Genomic DNA, 26,036 nt, shown 5'->3' with positions numbered 1-26,036 from the left:
CTGGGTTCCCAGGTCCCTGATAACCACTTCTGTGCTTAGTGGATTGCCACCTATATGGTAGCTTGGGGTTACCTTGTTTTTCCCGAAGGGTATGACTATACATTTTTTGGCGTTTAACTTCAGGCCATGGCTCTGGCACCAGCTATCTGTTTCCATGAGTCCCTTCTGAAGGATATCCGTGTCCGATGCACTTTCCACTATGGCGCCCAGTTTGCAGTCGTCTGCGAACTTTGCCAGCCAAAGTCCTCCCATGTTGGCCTGTACTTCTGAGAAGTAGATGCCAAACAATAGGGGGCCAAGGACCGAGCCCTGTGGGACACCACTTGTGACCGGCTTGGAGTCTGACACAGCGCCAGCAACTCTAACCCTGTGGGTTCTGTCCTTAAGCCAGTTTGCAACCCATCTTGTGACATATGGGTTTACATTTAAGCTGGTAAGTTTTTCTACAATACCTGAGTGGGGTATTGTGTCGAAAGCCTTTGCAAGGTCAAGGTAGGCTGTATGGACTGCCTTTCCCTCATCAATGGCCTTGGTGACTGTTTCAAGAAGTCGACCAAGTTCAAAAGGCATGATCTTCCCTTGACAAAGCCAAACTGGGTCGGGTCCAATGTCTGCAAGTCCCCTATATCTTTGTTTATGAGCTCCATTATGATCCTCTCCATAGCTTTGCAGACTAGACTTGTTAAGCTTATGGGGCGGTAATTACCAGGGTCCGTGAGGCGCCTTTGTGGAGTGGGACCACAGTTGCCGTACGCCACTCCTTGGGCACGTATCCTGTGGTAAGGCTGAGATTAAACAGCTGCCTTATGTGCGGGTTTAATTCCTCATTTAGCTTCTGTAGCACACAGCCGGGGACACCATCCGGTCCCATTGATGCTGTGTTTTTAGCTTTAGAGAGAGCAGCTTTCACCTGCGCATTTGAGATGTCCGGGAGGCTACACTCGGCTGGGATAGTTATCTCTCCTTTAGGGGGGGAGAGGGGGGTGAAGTTTGCACTGAACCTGTCTGCCAGTATGTTGGCAATGTCTGTGGGTTCAGTGATTTTTGTATCATTTTGGACTAATTCTGAGCATATCTGGGAGTTTCCACCCAGGTTCCTAACATAGCTGAAAAAGGCCTTATGATTGTCCTTTGAATCCATGGCAATTTTTCTCTCAAAATTGGCCTTAGTTGATTTTATGAGTGCTCGTATTTTTTACTAATAATGATCAGGGGTGACTTCCCTTTTATGGATTTTGTTCTATCATGTAATAGCTTTCTCCTCTTATTGTAAAGTTTGTTAATGGCTGGGGTCCACCAGACTGGACGTTTGCCCTTTGTGGAAAGAGTCTTGGTTTTATTTGGGATTGCCTGATCCCTGCAGTCCTGGAGGTGTTCATAGAAGGCATTTGTAAGGGCTTCCGCAGCTTGGGTTGTGGTTTCCTCTGGCTCAGGGGCCTTGAAGGATACCACACCAGTCTTGAGTAGTGTGAAGTTAGCTTTAGAGAAGTTCTTCACTATGGTCTTTTTTGTTTGGGGTGGGGCGGATGTGGATTTCCAGTGAGATTAGTTTATGATCAGATCTCACCAATGAGGGATATACTTCGGTGTGGAGCATTTTGTCCCCATGTTTGTGACAATGAGATCTAGTATATTTTCTCCTCTCGTGGGAACAGTGACTAGCTGTTCCATGGCATTTGAATTTATGAACTCCAGGAACCGTTGGGCTAGAAAGTTAGGGCTTGAGTAATGTTCCCAGTCTATATTCGGGTAGTTGAAGTCACCCAATATGATGGTGTTTGGAGATACATTTATATCCTCCAGTGTCTTCAGGAAGGCTGTGTGGGGTTCCTGAGTTTGAGAGGGTGGCCTGTAGCATGCTACAATTTGTAGAGCAGTTTTGCCTATGGTTAGTTGCACCTGGATGGTTTCGAAGCTTGGTGCGTTGCCACCAACCTGGAGGTGTGGGTATCCTTTATGAATATGGATACACCCCCTCCTTTTGTGGTGTGGTCCGGGTTTTGGGGCCGGAACGCATGATATGAGGTAAAACCTAATAGTGCCGGGATGCTCTCAGGAGCCTTGAACCAGGTTTCAGTTACAGCACAGACATCGATGTTCTCCATACTGAGTAGGGCCTCGAGTGCGTGCATTTTGAGATTTAGACTTCTGTCATTGAGCAGCATTACCCTCAGTTTCTTCCCATTTTTGTTTTCTAGGGTGGTAGGTTTAGAATTTTAGCCTTGCTTAAAAAAGGCACTATGGGGGTGGCAAGAGCCTTAGCCAATATCCGGAATCCCAGGGGTGACAGGTGCAAGCTGTCCCTTGCAAAGCAGCGTGGCTTGTCAAGCATGTCATCCCAGGCAGACAGACACTGGATCCCCTTTGAATGACACCAGACATTAAGCCAATTGTTAAAGCTGATCATCTTGTCTCTATATTGTGGCATCATTCTTGGTGAAGGAAGGATACTGCTCAGGGTTAGGGTCATACCTGCCTGGGCTACATAATCAGAGAGCTCCACTATGTCTCTTTTCATGTAGTCCAGGGAGGTACATCTCAGGTCGTTCACACCAGCATGGACAATGACTGTGTCATATTTGTACTTGCCGTGGAGTGACCCGAAGTGCTTGTGTTATGTGGCGGATTCTAGCCCGATAGGCAGCTTACTGTGACCCTCTCCTTGTTCAGCCTGGTGAGTGGGACGTCAGTGTGTCTGACTATGGAGTCACCTATGACAAGTATGTTTGGTGTTGTATTTGGCCTTAAGGGCTGTGACTGCTTTGCACACTGCTTTTGTGGTTTATGTGTTGCTTGTGGGGTGTCTTGAGGTAGCAGTTGTTTGGGTGTCTGCTTTGGAGGCCTCTGCTGTTTAGGTAAATTTTTACTCAGAGCCTCTGAGTATGTCTTTGTGTGTTTATGTGTTTGATTCAGTGGAGTGGTAGCATTATGTGAGGCTGGTTTTGTGGTGTGTGTAGTTGCCTTCTCCTCCTGTCTGGTCTTGCCAGTCCTGAGTTGAGAGAGCTCAGCCTCCAGTTTGGCTAAATAGCTGCATCTCTCGCAAGTATTTGTGTTATGTGGGAGGAGGAGAGGGTTGTCTGTGTACATGAGGCAGTTATAACATTGCCTCAAGATTCCCAGATTCACCAGCTACTGCTCATGGCTTTGTCCAGATTTCCTGCTCCAAGCAGTTGTAGGTATGATGTGACTGAGTACATAATGTAACAGCACACACAGGTTGACAGTCTACATACCTCTCACTGGACATGTCTTTCTGGGCTGTCCAGTACTCTGCCCCATTTGTCACTCTGTTTCTCATACAGTTGTGTTTTTCTGGTAATATACTACTTAATGGAGCCCACTGAATTGTTGTAAGCACTGACACAGTTAAGTGATGGCCTTTACATCTTGCTGCTACTCTGACCTGTTGCAACCTACTGTTATACTAGCCAAATACAAAGTGACTAACAGCATTTATAATGTCTGTAGGTTTGGCCTTATGTCCCCCATTGTCTGTGGCTTTGTCCAGCTTTCTTGCAGTAACAGATTGTGGCATATTGGCAGTCTGTTGGACTCCTACCATAAGAGTACCTTACATGCAAAAGAAGTAGGTGCAGCCAGCTTTGAACCATCAGCCATGCTAATGTACTAAGCCCCATGAGCCACACTAGCCACCAGAAAGTGAGGGTTAATTCCTCACACTATCAACATCAGGCAGACATACACTGTGAACCCTGCATTTTGTGGAGCATAGAACATGTGTCCAGTTTCTTTGTTACATCCCTGGGATTGTGCAATCTGATGATATATCATTGCAAACCTACTGTTGCTGCAGTTGTATGGGAACACTGATGTATTGGGGGTAGGGGGGTCTGACATTGATATTCATGCGTCTGTCTTATGACCCCACTGTTTGGCATTGCCCTTGCATACTGCAGTGGGTTTTTAAGCCATGTGGCCTAATGCATATTATGGGACACTCAGTATTGGACAGAGGTCCTGTTGTCCCAAGTAGCTGTTACTTCTCTGCAAGTAGCCCAGCAGCCCACGCTATTACCTTGCATACATGCAGCAGGTGCATACATATGGTCCAATAGTTTAGTACCCAGTAAATTTGTTGCAAAGGAGAGTGAATTACCTTGTGAACGCAGCATTTGAGAGACATGTATTTCAGGGCTGACTCTGTCTGATGCACACAGTACACAACCAATACATGGTAAGGTACGGGTTGTGTGGTGTGGCTGGCATCCTTTTTACTATGTATGTGAGTTGGAATGAGGTGTCAGTCTCTAGGACCCTAGGTTGTCAGTACATGTGCTATGCATTACGTTTTTGCCAAAGCCAGGGCATACTGGTGATGCCTACCTCTGCCTACAGGGACAGGCTCAGGAGGTTCCTCTTCCAAGTCCCCTTGTGCCTGTTGCTGTGGGGTCCTTGGCACTGGTGGGGGCTGTGTGTTCCTTCCCTGTGATGAACCTGTCACAGCTGTTTCTGCAGGATCATATTGTGTAGCATGGCACATACTGTGAACATTTGTGCACATGTGGCTGGAGAGTACTGCGGGGCTCCACCAGATATGTCAAGGCAGCAAAACCATGACTTGAGCAGCCCAAACACACATGCTATGATGTTTCTAGTTTGTGCATGTGCCTCATTATAGCATCCTTCAGTAGGTATGTGTGCATTTCTGATGGGTCTCATTATCCATGGTTCCAGTGTGTAGGTAGCATCACCCAGCAGATGGCTGTATGGGATGCCCTCCTTGGCAAACATCTGGTACAGCTGTGATGCATTCCAGATATGAGAGTTGTGATAACTGAGAAGACTGCTGGTGCACACACTCATGATAATGCCCCAGGTATTGCACATAGTCGGGCAGTGCTTTGATGTGTACATGAGTGCTGTCTATGGCACCCAATACCTCAGGGTAGTGTGCTACATGATGGAAGAGGTGCATACTGATGGCCCCCTCCTCAGGGATGCAGGGTAAATAAATGTGCTCACCTGCATGTGTTTGCATGGCAGCCAGGAAATGGTAGAGTACCCTGAATGTAGATGCCTGTGAGATCCCCATCATGTCCCCAGCTGGTGTTTGAAAAGTACCTTTAGGTAGTATTCTAAGGGCTACACATAATTTGTTTCTACTGGGATGGGTTCCCCTATGTTGGCTCTGGGTCTGTGTTGAAGGTGGCAAAGCTCGGTGAACTCTTGTAGGATGTCCCTGTCAACATTGTAGCACTCTACAATATCCAGCTCATGTAGCTCCTGGAAGGTTACCCTGGGCCTGAACACTCTTCTCCTTCTCAGTCTAGGCCTATTGTCAGCACCAACATCAGCAATAACCTCATCCTCTAGCACATACAGATGTAGCAGAGCAACAACAGCCTCTAGCATTCTGTCAGTTAAAATTCCCAAGTCTGTACTTTAATGGTGCAGAGTATGGATGAAAAATCAGATTGCAGGGTGTATGCTTATTTAATAGTGTTCTGCTGCAGATGCAGCCTATGTGATTGGCTGACTATGATGCATTCTACCTTCCAGGTATATCATTGAGGGGGTTTGAATGGGCCAGAGTAAGTGGAACAGGGGTTATCAGTATTTTCTACACAACTGGCTTTCCCAGGTAATTTTCTTTTTTATATATATATATATATATATATATATATTGCCTTCCCTGCTAAGCACTGTGGCATGGTGTGCAAACCTGTGGCTCTGGTGTAAACAGTGCTCAGCAGTCTGGACACACCCCATGCACGGGCATGCTCAGCATAGCTTAAACCAGCAAAATATGTGCCTTGCAGCTAAACAAAGCTTAGCAGCACTAGACACCCCCCTTGCTTAGCTGAGCTGAGCAGCATACAAACAGGTGCCACTGAACTCCAATCAGCTTACACATATAGTGACACACACCCTTTATTATGTCAGCTACCTGTTCTATTGAAACCAACATGGTTCTGGGGCTACACAGGTTCAATCTACGGACACAATTGCCCATTTTTGCTAATCAATAACCTTAGGGTCTGCCTACTTAGCAACCACTGGCATCTACCATTGTACATACTGCATGCAGGACACTATAATGCATTATTCTCACATATGTCTTATTTTCAGTTTTTAAACATTTTAATATATATATATTTTTTTGCATAATGGCATGTTTGCGCATAGCTGCTTGCCACACAAATGTAATATGGGTATTAAAAATTATTTTGCATTAGTTGTTGGTCTCACAGGGCATTGTTTTGCATATATATGTGCCTACCATAACATTTCTGACCTTCTAATAGGGCTTTTACAGCCCCTGTTCAACTTTTACATTTCTGTACATGGTTATTTTCCGTGTACACTTCTGACGCAAACATGGGTTCTGTACAGATACCTAGCTGCTTCCTTGATCTCAAACACCCTCATTTGCATGCATTTCATCTGCTTATGAGGTGGCTTGCATGTTATGGACACTTCCATGTCTGCATGCTCATGCATGCCCCTCTGCTCTGTTTACTGGATCGCATGGCTGCCGGTTTCTGTGTTAGATCCATGCCACTCTGCCTACCTGGAAAATCACTCCATGTAGGCTTTACTGAATTCCCCTTTCTGCTTTTTTCAAAGCTAAATCTAGAGATGACCCAGCAGAATGAAAATGTTATCATAGTTATCTATATAAACACACTATGACAGTATTTCCAAGTTATACTATTATTTGTTGCATTAAAAAACAATGCCACTATAAATTCAGCAGAGTCTATATCGCTTAGACAAAACGGCAGATGTTCGAACACCATCTGTTCAAACTTCTAACCTCAAAGTGCAAAATCATTGAAGGCTTAGAACAGCGATTTTTTTCCCAGGGAAATAAAAATCGCTGTTCCAAGAAACACACGCACAACACAAGCACACCAAAAAAATAGCAATCCATACACTTAAAATCCTACATCTAACCCTACACTGAATTGTACATACACTACTATCTATCCACTTACCTTAACCCAAACCCTAACCCTAAGGTCTGTCACTATCGCACACTCACCTAACCTGCACCCTAAACCTAACTCACCTAACCTGCACCCTAACCCTAACATCCGCACAATCGCACACTTACCTGAACCCAACCCATAACTTTCTACCCAGTGCTTAAAATTGTGAAGCCACTGAAACAGCCCACCAAATTCTTTCCCTGGGAAAGAATTTGGTGTTCTGCGGCTTCACGATAATCAGTTTTCGAACTTCACAGTTCGAACATATGGTGTTCGAACTGGTGAAGTTTCAACAAACTAATAGGAACCCAACTCAGCAGGTTATTTATCCTAAAAACATGCTTAACAAGTTGATGGATAGAGGGTTAGGAAGAAGTGGAGGGGTTTATAGTAGATACGGACATGTTTCTAGCACTGCAACTTGTTGAGGGGTTGAAGGGTTCTATACTAGAAGACAGCATGATCTTTTGATGGCAAAGCTGTGTATGTTCTTGTAAAGGATGGCAGAAACTGAACTTGAATACCATGTGTGTGTTACTGTGTTGTGAATGCATCAGTATATACCAGAGATATGGAATCAGCAGGAACTCTTAGCTATGTCTTTCTTAATATCTGCTGTCCAAATTATTTGTTAATTCTTATATCACTACACAATGAGTACAGAATAGTGATTGAAGAGCTACTAGCAAAAAAATACGGAATTAAGGGCAAGAATATATTCTATAGAAGCAAGACTGGATTACTTAGAGGCAAAAGTGATTGACTTAGAAGACACAGTAAGAAGTAAAAACATAAAACCAACAGGAATACCTGAATAGTATGAAGGCTCAGACTATGCAAGAGCAGTGAAAAATTTACTTGTAAAATGGATTTTAATCCTGGCAGCAGAAATTTTCATAGAGAGAGCACACCATAGAACAAGGAAGCCTAGGCCAGTGATTATACAATTTTTCAATTATGAAATGAAGGCGAGAGTACTTAAGGAAGTATGGAAAGCCAGAAAAAATTAAAAATTACAGAGTAGGAGGTTTTTATAGATCAGGAATTTTCATATGAGACAAGGGGGAAGAGAAACACTTTCATCAAGATAATAAGAACTTATAGAGACTAAGGTATTAGCTGGAAGGGGGAATTGAATAAAGCCTACATGGATTAATCTTTCATATAGACATAGTGGCACAGAGCTTACATGGAAGTAAGTAGCCGTGCGATCCAGTAAACATAGCTGAGGGGGGTGCACGAGCATGCCAACATAGAAGTCTCCATGGCATGCAAATCACCTCATAAGCAGATGAATTGCATGAAAATGAGGGTGTAGAGTGATCCAGCAAGCAGATAGACAGTCCTGCAGATCCCATGTTGGTGTCAGAAGTGTACACAGAAAATTTCCGTGTACATGAAATGAAAAAGTGAACAGAGGCTGCAAAAGCCTTGTTATAAGGTCAGAAATAGCAAAGCAGACACAGATATGTGCATAACGATGCCATGTGTGTCCAAAAAGTAATGAAAAAATATTTTAAATAAATTTTTTAATACCCATATTATGTTTGCATGGCGTGCAGCAGTGTGAAAACATGCCATTAAGAAAAAAAAGTACTTAGTGTAAAAAGGAAAAAAAAAAAAATGAGACAGTAATACATTATAGGGCCTTGTATGAAGTATGAACAATGGCAGATGTCTGTGGTTGCTAAGGCGGCAGGTCTTGGAAGAGTGTAGTATCCAGGTTATGTGTATGATATGCAAATGAGCTGGGGTGACTGAATAGCAAAAATAAGTATCCATGCCCGCAAATCAAACCTGCGTAACCCCAGAATCATGTTGGTGTCCACAGAAGAGGTAGCTGACATCAAAAAGAGGTGTGTCTCTATTTCTTTAAGCACATTAGAGCACTGCAGCACCCATTTGCGCTCCGCACCGCTGAGCTGAGCAGGGGGGTGTGTCCAGTGTTGCTAAGCTTTGTTTAGCTTCGGGGCACATGTTTTAGCTGCTTTGAGCATGTTTGCATGGTGCACCACTGTGCTTAGCATGCCCGTTCATGGGGGTGTGTCTACTGACCGCTGAGCATTGTTTATACCTGAGGTGCGGGATTGAGAGCTTCACCACAGTGCAAGCAAAGAAAGCTGCCAAAAAAAGAAAAAAAAAGAAATTGACTGAGAAAGCCAATCATATATAAATTACTGATGACCCCTGTTTCACCTAAACTGGGCCATTTCAACCCCTCAGTGATGTGCTTGGCAGGTGGAATGCATCATAGTAAGCCAATCAAACAGGCTGCATCTGCAGCAGAGCACTATAAAGTATGCATGCATCCTATAATCTGATTTTCCATCCATACTCTGCACCATTGGAGTACAGACTTGGGAATTTTAACTGAGAGAATGCTAGGGACTGCTGCAACTCTGCTACATCTATATGTGCTAGATGCTGAGGTAGGTGCTGCTGCTGCTGCTGTCAGTAGGCCTAGACTGAGAAGGAAAAGAGTGTTCAGGCGCAGGGCAACCTTCCAGGAGCTACATGAGCTGGAGATTGTAGAGCCCTACAGGGTGGACAGGGATATACTACAAGAACTCACTGAGCTCTGCTGCCCTCAACACAGACCTAGAGCCAACAGAGGGGAAGCCATCCCAGTGGAAACATAGGTATGTGTACCCCTTAGGATATTAGCTACAGTTATTTTTCAAAGACCAACAGAGGACATGATGGGGGTCTCACAGGTATCAGCATTCAGGGTAGTCCATCATTTCCTGCATGCCATGCAAACATATGCTAGTGAGCATATTTATTTACCCCTCATCACTGAGGAGAGGGCCAGGAGTGTGCATCTCTTCTAATGTGTAGCACACTATCCTGAAGTACTGGGTGTCATAGATTGCTCTGAGGTCCACATTAAAGCACTGCCTGGTGAGGAGGGTAGAGTCTACATCAACTGCAAGGGGTATCACTCCATCAACTACCAAGTCATGTGCAATGCCCAGGGGATTATCATGAATGTGTGTGCTGGCAGCTCTGGCAGTTAGCATGACTCCCATATCTGGCACACATCACAGCTGTACCAGATGTTTGCTGGGGGGACATCCCATATGGCTATCTACTGCGGATGCTGGCTATGCACTGGAAACATGGATGATGACACCTATCAGAAATGAACTCATACCTACAGAAGAATTCCATAATGAGCCACATGCACAGACTAGGAACATCACAGAGCATGTGTTTGGGATGTTCAAGTCATGGTTCCAGTGCCTTGATATATCTGGTGGAGCCCTTCAGTACTCTCGAGCGACATGTGCAGAAATGTTCAAAGTATGTGCCACGCTACACAGTATGATCCTGTGGAAACAGCTGTGGCAGGATCATCACAGGGGAGGGACATAAAGCACCCCACCAGTGCCTAGGTCCCCATAGCCACACTCACAGGGGGACTCAGAGGAGGAACCAACTGAAGCTGTCCCTGTAGGCAGGCATAGGCATGCCCAGTATGGCCTGGCCTTGGCCAAAAGGTACTGCATAGCTCATGCACTGACAACATAGGATCCTAGGGACTGATACCTCACTCCGACTCACATACATATATTAAAATTGATGCCAGGCAATGCACACAGCCTGTACCAAACCATGTATTGGCTGTGTACTGCATGCATCAGACAGAGTCAGCCCTGAAACACAGGTCTCTCAGCCACTGCATTCACAAGGTAAGTCACTCTGCTATACAACAAATGCACAGTGTACTAGACTTTGGTAGCATACGTATGGACCTGCTGCATGTATGCAAGGGAATTGAGTGGGCTACTGGGCAACTTGCAGAGATCTAACAGGTACTCTGTCCAGTACTGAGTGGCCCATAATATTCATTAGGCCACATGGCTGGAAACCCCACTGCATTATGCAAGGGAAATGCCAAACAGTGGGGTCATAGGACAGATGCACAACTGTCAATGCAAGAGTACCCTACCCCCAACACATCTGTGTTCCCGCACAACTGCAGTAACAGAGTATGTTTGCAAGGATATATCAGCAGACCACACATTTCCAGGGCTGTGACATACAACCTGCCCACATATTTTATCCACAAAATGCAGGGGTCGGCTTATGTCTGTATGCTGTTGATAGTGTGAGGAATTAAACCTCGCCCTCTCTCTGGTGGCTGGTGTGGCTCACTGGGCTAAGGACATTAGCATGGGTGATGGTGTTAATGGTTTGAAGCTGGCAGCATCTACAACATTTGCATGTAAGTTGCTTGTATGGTAGGAGTCCCAGAGACTGTCTTAACACCGGAATCTGTGACTGCAAGACAGCTGGACAAAGCCAAAGCAAATGGGGGGACAGAGTGCCAAACATTCAGACAGATAGATGGTCTCCATAACCTAGAAAGTGGGTAGTATAACAGAAGGTTTCACCAGGTAGGATTAGCTGCAGGATGTAAAGGCCATCACTTAAATGTCTCAGTGGATACAACACTTCAGTACCTCCATTTTACAGTATAGTACTGGACAGCCACAACTGTATGAGGAACAGAGCAGAGATATGGGGCAATAGGTAGGACATTCTGCAAAAACATGTACAAGGAGAGGTATGCAAACTGTCACCCTCTATGTGGTGTTACAGCATGTACCTCAGCACATCAAACCTCTCAACGTCTTACAACAACAAATCTGCCTGACATATAAAGCTATGTCCAACCCAGAATTAATGGACATGCTCCACCTCAGTAAATCTAAATCCCTTAGAGCCACGCGCTCGAGGGACTTGAACCTCAGCACAGAAATAAATAGAACATGCTGGAGGGACAGATTCATAACCCAGAGGCTCCCTTCGCTCTGGAATAGAATTCCAATTCATGTTAGGCAGAGCACCTCACTGACTCTCTTCAAGAAGAATCTTGATGAGTGGATGGGGGATCGTAGGTTTGTCCCAGGATTACTTCCATGTCACTATTAGACAGAGGCACAGTAAACTAAACTTTAAAAAGGGCACAGTATACTCAAATCAAGGGGTGGCATAAGCCAAACACAATCGGGCTAGGCTTATAAATGCCCCAGGGCAGATAGCCTAGTATGAACCTATGAACCTATGAACCTATAAAGCCATGAAAATAAGTGGGACAAAGGCCCAGAAATAGATTCAAGTGTTAAATACTGCACTTATGAATGTAAAGAATTGATAGAATAACAGGTCTTGCATTACCTTGAATCTTCTGAAGTGTCTGTAGTCTGAATCTCAACTGTCTGTCATTATTTCCTAGCATCACTCTTTAATGGTTTGTCACTAATGTTCCAGAAAACTACAATGTTATGTAACACAGACCAAAGATATGAGGCAAATATCTGGGCATTCTGAGCAAATCCATACAGTTGATAGGTATGAGTCACATATTACATTCAGCAAACAGCTGAGGAATGCCTTGGACAAAATATCAGGGAGGTGCTGAAGTGTGGAAGCAGGTGCAGCAACCAATGGTCTGCAACACACAAAATTCTGGACTGGAGTACCCATAGGTCTGGCTTGGAGTCACCTTATAAGTACTGACATTCACTCTGGGCATGATCCTACACTTAGCTAACTTGATCCCATGTCTCTTGCCTCTTCTGCCCAAAGAACAGATATGTGGAAATATGTGCATACAGACAGCTATGTATGTCTCCCCTATGCCCCTTACACATTATTACCTTAGCTGTCAGTATGTGGCACACATATTTATGTTAACAAGATATGTATATACAGCTAAATAATGTGTGGACTGAAATAGACTGTCCACACATATCTACATAACACAGCTATGTTAAATACACACACAGCAAGAGTTAAGATGACATCCCTGTTATACACACACACACACACTCACACACACACACACACACACACACACACACACACACACACACACACACACACACACACACACACACACATACACACACAAGAAACTTAGAATACCCAGCTCAAAAGTCCATCAAATGAACCAAAGTCGGACAGGTGGATTAGTGCTTTCAATCACTTTTTAATACTGTGATCTTCTTCAGAAAACATATATAATATATATATATATATATATATATATATATATATATATATATATATATATATATATATGTGTGTGTGTGTGTGTGTGTGTATGTATGTAGGAAGGTCCGCAATTACACACAGAATGCTGGGGTTATCTGCACCTACACATCACAACAGTTGTCTGATGGTAACAGACCAAGGCCGCAAAAGGACATAATCCACACACCCACAGAACCCTGTGCCTGTGGAATATCACCCTGTAGACAGACAATGGTGAGCAGGTGGTATAATGTGCAATGGTTGTAATGCAGGCCTTGGACAGGCCATATTGTCCATGACCAATTGTCCACCAACAAAACTGCAACCAGGCAGACATGGCCATACTGAGAAGTGTGTACACACATAGCAGGGGGTATTAACAGGTATCCCACTCCTATGAGACTAAAGACAATAAGAGCAGCACACTGGACTACTCTGCAGGCCACATATGCTGTGTAATACAAGGCCACTTTGCAAAGGCCACAAGTACTGTGGCTGCATCCACAAATACAGCAGGTATAACCTGTGGATCATGCAATAAATACTGTGAGCTATAATGTGTACAAATAGATATGTAGGGATTCTAACCTCACAAGAGGTAACTCTCTGTGTGTATACAGATATATCCCCTGCAGCAGTAACAATGTGCCCACCTGGCCTATATCTGTACAATGGTTATTCATTTTATGGCCCTGTGACTAGCTGCTTTCCTCTACAGTGGCCCCCTTTACAAAGCCTGCTGATGTCATCCACCTTAACAGCACTGGCTGACATTCTCCTTTTGAGTAATCTCTGTGGCGCATGTGATAAATACTATAAAGTGTAGTGTGTACTAATAGATAGTTAGGGGTTCTAATCTCACAATGGCCATGTCTGTGTCTAAATATCACAACTTGCAGTAGTACAGATATGCTTGTCTCGGAGCAATGATTTCTACATTTTAAGGCTGTTTTCCTACTTGATGGCCTCTATATTGGTCTCCTTTATAAAGCCTGCTGATGTCATCCACTTTAACAACACTGGCTGACAGTCCACTTTCAAGTAATGTTTGTGGTGCATGCAATATGTACTGTAACACTGTTGTGTGTAGTACTAGAGAGGTTGGGGGTTCTAATCTCCCAGCAGCCAACTGTATACAATTACCTATCTGCAGCACTACGGACAACCCCATATGAGCAATCTCTGTGTAATGGTTATGCATTTTATGGACCTAAGACTTGCGGCTGGTCTCTAAATGCCCTCCCTTACAAGGCCTGCTGATGTCATCTACCTTAGGAGTACTAGCTGGCAATCCAAACTCCAATAAACTCTGTGGTGGATGTGGTAAATACAGTGATCTATACTGTGTAATAGCGCATAGGTAGATGTTCTAGTTTGCCTCCAGCTAGCTCTGTGTGTGTGTCCATGTGTGTTTGGTTATAGATATATCCCATAGTATTACTACAGACATGCCCATATGGGCTATTTCTGTGCAAAGGTAATGCATTTTACAGCCCTGTGACAAGCTCCAGGTCCTATATAGGCATCACTGAGGTCTGCCAACATCTAGGTTTGTACAGTCAGAAAACTCAGGTGGCATGTATAAATGGTAGCATACCTTCTCACAAAGTATGAATGCATAATTATGCCAGCTGCCCCTATTGTCCCAGACATGACCTTCTACACATATGCACCTAGAGAGCCATGTAGAAATACTACCATACCTTGCTGACGTCATATTTCTGCTGAGCTGCCATGCCTCCTGTGCTGCTGTATTGCTGACATGTGTCTATAGAATAGTCACTCAAACCCCTGGAAGAGACACATACACAGGCCTATGATACACCTGTGATTCTGTCACACTGCCACAAGTCTAACATCATGCACCTAAGATGCACAAGGTTTGCTATAAAGTCATGATACATGCCAGCACACAGTACCAGTCATGACCCACAACACTTGCAATGGAATAACAATACTCCACTACACAACTACATTGACAGTAATATAGTCACTCTGTGCATCAGACACATAGTTGCATGTCTCTGCATAGATGGCATGGATGGCAGGGACATGGCACAGGTATCATCACATGCACAGGGTATAGTGTGGGGGTGCCAGACACCTAGGCTGTGCCATACAGTTGGCAGCAGTGTGTGAGTCAGGAAGGGGTGCTGGTCATATGTGCCATGAAGAGGTGCCATGTGTGTCTGTTCATGACCTGCATGTGACAGTGATATTTGAAGGTGTGTGTGTACACAGTCAAGCTCGGCACTATCCCTACATGTGTGCATGTTGGACAGCTGTGGACCATACATTGCAGAGTGGGACAGTTCACCTTCTCTGGCCATGAACACAGGAACTTGCTCTGTCTGGAGTGACATTGGCACCACCACACCCAAGGTCAGATGTGGCGATAGTACCTGATGGTGACTGCTGTCTGCTGGATCCATGTCCACCATGGGATCACCCAGGACCACATGCCCATGGCCTGCCACGTCATGGTATGGACAGCACACTTCCCTCTGTAGGGCTGGAGGTACTGCCACTGTGGGGGTGTGAGTATGCACAGACAAGTGGTCTCTCAGCAGATGGTATTGCTGACCTATATCCATTTGCCTGATGCCCTACCCCAACCAGATGTTCCAGCACAGACAATGTGTGGCAAAGGTAGACACTGTCTCAGTCCACCATCTGTCTACTACATCAGTGAAATGATCCATGGCATCACCAATGTGGTGGAAGCAGTTACAGATGTCAGATTGTGCTGAATCCCTGACCCTGAGCATCTGTCTGGTGTGATTTATGTTTGGTACATGCTTGTGCCTCCATGATGGCCCTAAACATGCGGCGAGTGACCCTTGATGTGACACCTGTGACAGGAGGTGGATGGACAGCAGTCCCCCTTCAAGCACCCCTATCAATTTGTCTGTGTGGGACCTTGCCAGCTGTCTGGCTATGGCCAGTGTCTACACTCAGTGATGCCATAGTTGTTATGTCCTGTTCAATGTTGACACAATGTGACTGTTCAATATCTGTGGCCTCTGGGGACTGGGTATGTGTGGCATACTGACTGTGTGCGGGGACAATGGGGGCAGAAGAGGAATGTCAACCTCTGGGACAGATTCAGCCCCTGACAACCCCACCTGTGCTTCACTATGGCCACCATTATTATCATCAGAGCCCAATGGGAAACTGAGAACAAGTTGTGTGGGGGACAAACTCCAACCCCTCCAGGCTCACCTGTGAGGAGAAAGACAAAAATCAGTACATTATTACCTGCATTATTATGTATGATAATCCACACAGACTTATACAGATGAGGAGCCACAACTGTATTACCAGACACAAATCTCATCACTGGTCTCATGCACAACACACAAGCACACAACATACACAGACAAGACAGGCAATTTCTAACATGCAATTCAGCTACATCCAGTGAATGTTGGCAGTACACTACACCTGTTGGATATGTAATATGACAGTGTATGTGATAGATCTACACATAATACCCAGTACACCTATCCTGAGAATGATATGCCTGCTGTAGTATCACTGCCACAGGTATGTATCATCTCCCTATAGTCAGTGAACAGGCATCCTGGAGTCATTGCCTCCTGTATAGCAGGCTGAATACTTCTTCATGACTATAACTGCAAATATGTTATTGTTTGTTTCTACAAACACACAGCTGTGATTATTCATTATATGCACTGTAGTCAACTGCTCCTATATGGAACACACAACTATTCCACTCTGACTAATCATAACAGTTGTGCCTTGGGCTAAATGACAGTTCTTAACAATCATATGGTATATATAAGCCATAAAACAATGATATCACACTTAAAAGGTAGAGGATCACAGACTCCAGCCACACCTGGCACACCTATGGAAATATTAGGGAGAGAGATTATCAGCAATACCAAATGCTGCAGTGTTAGACAGTAATATGTGCATATATCCACATGTACAGTACCTAATGTGATACTGCCTACATTGCTGATATTCTGAGTATGTGTGCACAACTGTGCATTTAAACAACCCCCCAATGCAGATAGACCTGACACCCATGTACTGGTATGCAGAGTCTGCCACAACGACTAATACAGTATTACACTGGTGAATAAAGTAAGCTTACCTGGATGCTCCTCTGATGTGGACACTGTGGCACCCACCTCCAGGATGTATTGGGTGATAGATTTCTGGGAGATGGTGGTTCATTCTAGGTTTTCCAGGATGTCCTCTGTACCTATGAGGGGTTGTTCTGTTGCAGGTCCTCCACCAGTGGCAGCACGATTCCTGACCACAGCAGCTGCCCTTTGACGTGCGGCATCATATATATCTGTGGCCCTGTGTCAGACATGCTCATAGGTCTTCTCCTGATGATCACTTTGGTTAACTGCCCTGACAAGGTCACTCCACAATAATACACGATGATCACAATGTTGTCCACCCCTTGAAAGAATGTGATGATGCAGTCTGAATCTATCCAGGTTAACAACATTCTCAGCAGCTGTGACTGGAGGATGCCTGCTGCAATACATTGTTCCTGAAAGACAACAAGAAGGGGACACATTAAAGGGCTAGCTACATGGACATCTACTTTGTACAGACCTTGCACAACCAATACGGCCTGCACTATCCACTACTCCCTCACACATCATACCTCACAGTGTATCAACACACAACATGTGTGGCTATGACTAGGATAGTAGCAATACTTGGTATGTCTCTGTGTGGCATGACAGATTCTGCTGTATGTATCTACATTCATCACTACTGTCTACTGTGGTGTGTCACTTATGGGCAAGCTCACACTAATATGTCATACAGCTGTTGTCAGACAAATAGTTGTGTGATATTACACCAACTATATAGGGACAGACCAGCTACAGAGGTGTGCTCCAATGACAGATAGCAATGCAAACCTGCTGTAGTATATGTTCCCTGTAGGCAACCCACCTCCTCACTACATAGATGCTTATGGACTGTGAACATGTGCCCCATGATTGTGTTCCTTTTGGCAAAACATGTGGCTGTCTGAGAAATGGTTAGCCATTCATTGATGGCTATTGATGGATACTAGGGAATCTGGCAGTCAAATGCCAGAACCTTCAGAAAACACATATGCTACAGTAATATATGTTAGTGTATTCATAGCTTTACGTTGTATGGCCAATATGTATTCCCTGTCACTGAGGTTTGACCTGTCCCCCCCATTACTTATGGCTATGACCAAATCCTTGCTGTAGGGGGTTGACAGGCATGTTAGCCATAGCTTTCAACCAAATAGGGATGAATGTCAACAAAACAGTAACCTAGCTGGGGTACATCAGGGACAGTCAGGGACACCTGTAAAATCCCAGCAGTATGTATGTATGGCATTGCCAGACTGGGAGGTTGTGAATGACTGTACAACCTTTGATGTTACAGGAGTGTACACCCTTATGAAATGTCACTAATTCTAACACAGATTCTACTAGCTTTCCAACAACAGTTGACCATTGTAGGAGGAAGTAACAGGGGCAGAGCAGGTATTTGACTCAAAGCAAGGACAGTTATGAGGCGTGACTGTAGCTGTTGGACAGCAGAGTATCATCAACATGTCAATATCATAGAAGTATGACAGGCCTACTGTTGTAATCCCTGTTCCCCATACCTACATTCTACCATCTGCATTCCATTACATGGGGACAGCTATTGCATACCAGGTAAAGTGCAGTACTCCTTTGTTGAAGTATTCATCAGAAAATAGCTTGCAAAACCATTGTCTGCATGAGCAAAACAACATACATACCCGTTCCCCATAGGCAGTTGATTGCCTTTGTAGGTAATGTTCATTAACAGGTAATTGCTTGTGCACCAATCTATGCCTAAGACTTGCTAATTGCATCCAAAACAGCTGGGTTGCACTTTCATTACCCAATGGCATGGTACCACAGTGCAATATTTAAGGCCTCCATGTAGGCCTTGGCCTCTTTCTTAGACTTTGAGCTGGACATTAGTGAGGTGTGGAGACTACATCATCACAGAGGGTAGGTACAAATACTGTCCACTGTTGAGACGTCTGAGGTATGTACACAGTTCTGCAATATATATTTGGCCATTGTCCCATGAATTGTGATTATCTGGCAGTTCAGTGGTAAACATTGTAGGTTGAGGTCAGTAAGGAGACGTGAATGCGAGATGTCATATCCATCAGACTATGCATGCTGATGCAGTAACTGCTATTCTATCAGCTCACTAGCTGTGTTGGGGCAAACTGTGAAACATCCCTTGTTCTAGGAGGTCATGAGGTATGGTAGGTCATTAGCTTAACATGCAGCTGTGTATGTTCCAGGCTGCAGCTGCTGCTTTAGCCTAGGACACATGGGGGGAGTGTAACCTCTTTGGAGGGCAACAAGTTGCATGTGTAACTGAGGCAGCAGTGTCAGCTGTGTCATCACAGCAGAGTTTGAGTAAGGGTACCCTTTACAGTCCAATTGAGGCATGTGCATAAGGTACATCTGTTATGTAACAGTGCCAATCACAGAGCAGTAAGCGGCATATAGTTTGGCTATAGAAATATGTGCAGTGTGTCCCTACCTACAGGCATTTGACTTGCAAACATGAGTAGCAGTTAATGCAGTAGCAGCAACCTGTGTGGGTTAAAACTGCATGACTCATGCATTACTTGCTGTGTTTACAAGAATGTAATTGATGTCCACACACTGGATTTGAACCCAGTACTGTGGGTGATAAAATATACTTCATGGATGGCATTTCACAGACTGCGCTACAGAGGCATTGCTGTAGCATGTGTATTTGCAAGCTATATGTGTCACATGCAGTCTGTGACACATGTCTGCATCCATCGTTATGTGCATGGCTTTCAAAGGCAATTGTGCAGCAGGGTCCCAGTAGTACACATGTACTTTTCCATTGCTGCTTTAGCAGGTGTGTTTAAAGATGTTGCTGATAAAAGGGAACAATTACCTGCTATTATACGTCTCAACCTTTTAGAGCAATAAATATGGAAAAAACATAAATATAAGTGGGACAAAGGTCCCAAAATAAGGAAAATCTTTACATATTGCTCTTACAAACTCAGAATGTTGATAGAATAACAGGTGTTGCATTAGCATGAGTTTTCTGAAGGGTATGAAGTGTCATTTGTGATGTTCTAACCTCAATTTTTGATGACTTGTTAGTACTTTGCCAGAAAAATACAATGTTATGAAAACCAGGCCAAAAACTGGGGGCAAAACTCTGGACATTCTGCAACAATTTGTACAGTTGATAGGTATTCCTGCTATCCCAGGCCTGATGTACATTCATTATTATTTATTTGGCCATGTACTGATGTAGTGTTTGTATTACAGTCCCAGGTACGCACCCATTTTCCCATTATATGTACTAGCAGTCTGTCAGTGGCAATCAGTATATTTTGCTGGAAACACCTATGGTAATTCAGAGTTGAGTGGCCTAGTGGGCATAATGCACTGTTGTAGTTGACAGGGGTTCAAGATATGACAGGGATGATTATTTTGCTGATCTGTCTAACACTGGGAGAAACACATAAGACCATTAAGGCACTGGTAAGTAGGTTTGCATGGGTTCGCACCTTGCACCGCATGGCTGCATGCCGCTTAGCTCCAAGTAAACTCACACTAAAAATTATAAAAGAAAAAAAACAGGGGGTGATAGGACAGTGGTGAAATGGGGGCATGCAGGGGGAAAAACATTCTGAAAGTCAGTGAGGGTTGTGCAGGAAGGGTGTAGGAAAGGATCATAATTCCCATTTCTTGTACAGAAACAGCTGTGTAGGTTTTACAGAATTTGTAGAAGAATTTGGAGACTCACACCCCAGAGAGAGGGGTGAGGACAACATAAAGGTGTTAATTAATTAATTTCATAATTAATTGTGTCCAGTGGACAAGTGCAAAATGGAGAACTATGTATGGGTTGAAATTTTTTTGTGGCACAGGTGACCGCTTTTTTTTGTTTAAGGAGAGAGTGGAATGCTGGAGGAGGGATGTAGATATGTGTGAGAAGGTAAGTTGGTTAGGAGAGGTTGCATTTGCAGACAGACAAGACAGCAGACAGGGGTGGTGTGTGACGCATGAGGGGGGTAAACACCTTGGATGGGGAGGGTGTTGTGGAATGTGATGTGCATGTGCCTCCAGACAGCAGCAGCGTGACTGAGATCCTCACTCATGTGCAGTCGGCACTGCTCGTTCACTGCCCTGAAGGTGGCTGTGATGGAAGCTGGGTGCCGGGAGGGCTAGCAGGCTACAACAGGTTGTCTAGTCTGCCCTCAATCTGGTGTAGGCAACATTCATAGCTCCTATGAATAATCTTGCACACCATGGTCGGTAGTTGATCCTGGGTGACAACCCCCCCCTCCACCCCCACTCCCAGGGGGCAACAGGCCCCACCCCCTGAGGCAGTTCCACACAAAGGTGGTGCAGGGACACAGAGTGGGCATCACCGGTTTGGGTCCCAGATGTGCTGGGACCCGGTGCCATGGCTGGCTGAGGTAGAGTAGGCAGATCACTAGGAACTGGCAAACCCTGATGTGTTGTGGTTATGCAGGTAAACCAATATATACAGGTGAGCTGTGAACAAAACCATTGTTAGTAGGATGCAAAAAACTCCCTTACCAGCCTCAGTAAGAAGCTGAGATCCCTCATAAAATCCTCCAAAGCTAGTTACGAAAATAAAATTGCCAAAGATTCCAAAGACAATCGCAAGGCATTCTATACCTATGTCAAGAATCTAAATGGCGATGCTCAGATCTGCTCTGAGCTGCAACAGAATGGCATTAAATATACTGATCCCAAGGATATTGCCAATATCCTGGCAGATCGATTCAGTGCAAATGTCACCCCCCTCTCACCCCCTAACAGGCCCATCTCAATACCATAATATTGCCAAATTCCAGTAATAATGGCCACACAGGTAAAAAAACACACTCTCCAAAGCTAAGAATACAGCATCCATGGGACTAGAGACATCCCAGGCTGTGTACTACATGAACTACAAAATAAACTGACACCTCACCTAAGTGTCATGTTTAATCATAGCCTCACCTCAGGCTTCGTGCCCACTGAGTGGCACACATCTACAGTTATCCCATTCCACAAGGGGGGATCCACCTTGAATCCCAGGAACTACTGCCCCATCAGTCTGATGAGCCTGATCTGCAAGGCAATGGAATATATTATCATGGAACTTATAAACAAAGACAGTGGCAACCTTCAAACACTGGACCCCTTGCAGTTTGGGTTCGTGAAGACAAGATCCTGTCTCCTGAACCTGACTGACTTCTTTAAATCAGTCTCCAGAGCCATGGACAAGGGTAAAGTGGTCCACACAGCCTATCTGGACCTCGCCAAGGCCTTCGACACCATCCCCCACTCTGGAATCATAGATAAACTTACTAAGTTGGGCATTAATCCATACATCACTTGATGGGTTGCCAACTAGCTTATGATAGAACCCACACTGTAAAAGCAGCCGAGTCCAAATCCAGCTCCAGACAAGTGACAAGTGGAGTACCTCAGGGTTCAGTCCTGGGACCGCTCTTGTTTGACATCTACTTCTCTGAAGTGCAGGCCAACACTGAGGGACTCTGGCTAACAAAGTTCGCAGATGACTGCAAACTGGGAGCCATTACTGAATCCCCAAATGATGTGGATATTCTACAAAAGGGCCTTACAGAAACAGATGCTTGGTGCCAGAGCCATGGGCTCAAACTCAATGCCAAGAAAAGTATATTTATCCCCTTTGGGAAAACACATGTACCCATGAATTACCACATAGGTGGCAGTACACTAAACACCTAAAGTGTGATAAGAGACTTAGGGACACAGGTGGACAGTGGTCTCACCTTCGATAACCACATCGCCACAACAGTCAGGAAATCCTTCTATGTGGCACACGTCATCACTAAGTGTTTCATCCAGAAAAAAGGAGGTCATTGTCCCACTGTACTCATCCCTCATTAGACCCATTATAGAATACATTGCCCCGTTTGGTATGTACCTCTGCAACAACTGGAAAGGCTGCAGAAATACCTCACTAAAAGAATCACAGGCCTAAAGCAGATTCTCTATGCTGACCATCTAAAAAAACTCCACCTATACTCTGTCGCATATCATCTACTCAGGCGATCTCTGCTTAACATACAAGGCCATGTCAAACCTAGAGCTGTTGGACATGCTACACTTAAAGAAATCCCAATCCCTCAGAGACACATGCTCCAGGGATCTAAATCTTGTTATCACAATGAACAAAACATGCTGGAGGGATAGGTTCCTGACCCAGAGACTCCCCAGACTCTGGAATAGACTGCCCATACATGTCAGGCAATGCACCTCTTTGGCTCTCTTCAAAAGGAATCTTGATGATTGGATGGGAGATAGGAAATTCACCCCGGGGATTGCATCAGTTGCCCTGCTAGACAGGTGTTCAGGGAAGTAAATACTGTGGGAAGAAATAGTCAGGGAATTGTTATGGCTAAGCTTGTATAGGCCTTAGGGCCAATAGTCTAGTACCAACTTATGAACCTATGAACCTAATAACAGCATGACAGAACATTGGAAATAACCCCATGACAGTTCAATGCATATTATGTGAAACACAACAATAAATAACAGAACAGTCAGTATGTTAACAGCATGCCAGTAACAGTTATAGCATAAGGCCAACAAAATAGGTAATTCAACAAGATATGTTAATATGCAACCATAGTAATACATAACATTAATAAAACACATCCCCCAAAATAAAGTTCATGGAGCAACATACGTTAATAGTAAACCATAACCAATATATAACAATAATAAAGTTATGAAGATAAGGGGTGGGAAGAAATAGAAATACATTCTATTAATACCATCATGGACTATACAGTTGACAACAGTAATGCTATCTACTCTACAGGTCCATCCTTTCTTTATGTGTAAATGTGCCCTATAGTTGATGTACCACGTACATACCTCTCAAGATATCTGCATGGGACACTATGGGCCAAGCAGTAACACCTGCAGGTACATGACTACAAAGAAAACTTGCACATGAGGTGGACCTATATAACTACCATGGTGTACTGTGGGCTGATGTACTGTTACTTTGCTATTGACATATAACCATGTCGATGATACATCTGTAACAGATGGATTATGTAACACTAATTATATTCTGTGACAGTGTGACACTCGAGAGACATGCACATTTACAGTAAAGAGAGTACACAACTGTCATGCCTTAGTTGGCAGGCATGCGGATAGAACCCAATAGCAGTGACTGGAGGGGACATGTGCCTCACATGTATTAAATGACTGCAGCAACCTTTACAAGACACACCAGGCATACAGCCATACCAAGGTTACACGTTTTATTTCTTTTATGTTAATATATTTTATTATTATTGCACATATTTCCTTTATTTTATGCAGTACTAGCACATTTGTGGTAATAATTTTAACAGTCTGTGAAATCTGAATAAACAATTATTTACACATAATATAGGCTACCTCATCCATTTACCAGTAGTCCCTGTGGAGAGACTATCTGTCATCATAATAACATTTCTGATTCAGTAATATTTATTAGTACATAGCACTGGATTCAAACCCTGGTCTATGTGTGGAAAAATGTACTTTATACACAGCATTTAACAAACTGAGCTACTGAGTCACTGCTGAACTCTGACTCACATATATTTACCTAGAGGTCAGCTGGAAACAAAATATGGCATGGTACTAATACTACAGTGTTATAGTACACTGCAGTGACAGCTGAACACACATGCATGTAATGCAATCATGACAGAGATACTTGGTAACCTATACATTACTAAATAAAATGCAGGTGTGCACAATATATTGTTACTGGGTTGAAATAATTCCACAAGTATTTCACAGCAGTTTATTACAGATACCTTTATGCATTTACTGGAACAGTTTCAAGTTTTTCTTGTATAACAATTGGCATTATGCAGCTGTAATTCCACAGTTATTGCACTACAAATGTTTTGTACATAAATGGTTCATGCTGTACTCTATTTTGGTCTTATTTGACTATAGATAGCAGAATACAGCTGTACTCACCATACTCATGGTGTAACCTGGCCAGGTGCCCTGCATGCTCTTCAAGGTTGTGAGCTTTCACCTCTGCAGCTGTTGGGAGAGAAGCACACCATTATGCATACCACTGTAGCAGACATGCAAGATTAAATATTGGTGAAACACAAGTAAACATACTTACACGCATGTGGAACATTGCCCACCCAGAATTCTTGGGCCCAGATGTCCAAGAGAGCCCTCTTCCTTCTTTTCAGGTCATCATGGTGGTAGCGAGGACACTGCTTTCCTGTGTGAGGGATACCAGCTGCACTGGTGAGGTTCCTTGTCAGCTGGTTCCAGGCCTCCACTTTGTACTCCGAGCCCTGGTAATCTTCCTGCATGAGCCGGTCTTCATGGTTTTTCACAAGGAGTCTAACCATGACTATGGACTTCTCAATGCCCCACTGCTGCACCCAAAAGTGCAAACCCTCTTCAATGCCTGCTATTGTATCATTCAGAGACAGAACTCCAACAGATGATGGTGTATTCCTGCCTACTGGGCTTAATATAGCCCTTTTTTCCACCCTTATGCACCATTGGCCAATATTAAAAAATAGAGTGTGTCACTTAGCACTGTGCAAACCAGCTCAGCTTAACTTGAGCAGTGCTTAAACTGGCTATGCTTAGTAGTGCTTAGCAGTGTACAAACCAGCTCAGCACAGCCAAGCAGTGCTTAAACAGAGATTGTTTAAGTAGTGCTTATCATGCCTTAGCAAGGATTAGCAGAGCTTAGCTGAGTGCAGCAGATAATGATTTAAAAATAATTGCCATAATTTATATTGCAAAAATAATTGCTTAATTTCCTTTCCATGTATTCAAACCCTGCACCACCTACTTCACATGAGGCCGTATCACTGTCCAGTTTGCTACATGGATATGTGGAGTGCTGCTATACTTTTACACATACCTCTAAGCCACATTTAAGCACTGCACTGAGCTGTGCAAA

Source organism: Protopterus annectens, chromosome 6.part0 (assembly GCF_019279795.1).
Source record: "Protopterus annectens isolate FY-2018-M chromosome 6.part0, PAN1.0, whole genome shotgun sequence".
Lineage (NCBI taxonomy): Eukaryota > Metazoa > Chordata > Ceratodontiformes > Protopteridae > Protopterus > Protopterus annectens.
Note: the sequence above shows the minus strand (reverse complement) of the source record.